At 34.3% G+C, this 1753-nt stretch overlaps 1 non-coding gene across 1 annotated transcript; it reads left to right on the forward strand.

Moving 5' to 3' along the window:
- Nucleotides 1-334: 334 nt before the first annotated feature.
- Nucleotides 335-444, forward strand: LOC141510548 (U6 spliceosomal RNA). Its single transcript, XR_012475016.1, has one exon. It is a non-coding gene; the product is annotated as a U6 spliceosomal RNA (small nuclear RNA).
- Nucleotides 445-1753: the final 1309 nt, after the last annotated feature.

Consider the following 1753-nt stretch of genomic DNA (forward strand, 5'->3'; position numbering starts at 1 on the left):
TCTTAACTGATTCCTCAACATAATGTTTGTCCTTCATTTTTATAGAAGATCACAACATCAGGGAGGTGATGCCATGACAAGAAGGTGAACTGGATTTGAGTGAGGGGGATGCTGTTTTAAGTCACTAGCCTCACTTTCTCCTCCAGAGTCATCTAGGTCCAGTGACCAAATATGAATCAAGATGACCCAGAGCCAGTCAGGGTTGAGTGAATTGCCCATGGTCACACAGCTAATTAGTGTCAAGTGTCTGAGGCTAGATTTGAACTCCTGTCCTCCTGACTCTAAGGCCAGTGCTCTATCTTAGAAATGCAGTCTTTCAAAAGTACATGGAATCTTGCTCACTTCAGCAACACATATACTAAAATTAAAATGAGATACAGAGAAGATTAGCATGGCCCCTGTGCAAGGATGACATGCAAAAGTACATAGAATCTCAGACTATGAATGGAAAAGACCCAAGAGATCTTCTTAATTCATTAATTCATTCCTCCAGATCTATGATCCCTCTCTAAAATATCATTTTCTGAAAAGTGGAAACAAGAAAAATGTTTATTTCAAAAGGACCTCGCATGAGTATCATTTTGTTTTGCTTTTTAAGACATTCTCAGAGAAAAGATAAATGTCTTCTTTATAAATTAGTGGCACAGTACAGAGTCCTGGACCTGAATTCAAGAAGACCCAATATTAAATACTAACCATCCATGTGACCATGGACAAGTCATTTAATCTTTGTTTCCTCAATTGTAAAATGGGGATAATGATATCAACAACTTCTTCCTGGGGTTCTTGTGAGGACAAAATAATATGGTATTTATAAAGTGCTTACTTAACACAGTGTTGATAATAAGTACTTGTCTCCTGCCTTCCTTAGTCTCCAAGAAGATGACTTTGAGATTTTAAGTTATTATGTTATGAAGACATAGTAACTTACTTTTTAGTTATATTTCTTGTTGGCAGTGGGCACATATTATATCAATTAATGTTTTGTTTTGGCTAATTATCCCTGAAGTTATTTTTTAAAACTAAAATTTTAAATGCTGGAGAAATGAATGGATAACATCTTCTGAGGCTATTTTTAAAAGTTAAAATTTTAAATACTGGAGAATGGAGAAGTGAATGAATAAATGAATAATCTAAGTCTACTTCCCCTCTAAACTACTCCCTCTCCACCTTATTTTATAAAACAATTATTTTTTTTAATATCCCTGAATCTCTGATATCACCTTAGGAAAACTCAAAAGCTGTATAGGTAAGTAGGTAAGTTCTTGAGAAGACTGTAGGAAGGGAAAGTGCTCCCCTCCTGTTGGAGGTTATCTGAATAAAGAGTAGGAGGGATAAAGTGTAGCAATAAGGATCAGCTTGAAGATCTACCATAAAGTTTCTATGAGGAACTCTTTTACCTCAGTCTACTCTTGAGTGATAACTGCTATTGCCCTTTTGATATACTGCTCTATTCATAACATAATAAATGTAAAGCTGGATATCAGAAGTCATCTATTCAAACTTCATTAAAAATTGATTTATATATTTTGTTTTGACATCACTTACATCTCCCAAATTTCCTCCATTTACAAAAAAATCAACCCTTTAAAGCAAATAATAAGGAAGAGCTAAAAATAACTCAGGAAAATTAAACAAAATCACAAAAATAGTTTTCTACATCCATAGGCTTCCACTTCTGCAGAATGCAGAAGACTTAATTTCTCATCTCTTCTTAGAGAACAAGCTTAGTCATAATACTTCTGCTTAATAT

This window comes from Macrotis lagotis, chromosome 1, assembly GCF_037893015.1.
Source record: "Macrotis lagotis isolate mMagLag1 chromosome 1, bilby.v1.9.chrom.fasta, whole genome shotgun sequence".
Classification (NCBI taxonomy): domain Eukaryota; kingdom Metazoa; phylum Chordata; class Mammalia; order Peramelemorphia; family Peramelidae; genus Macrotis; species Macrotis lagotis.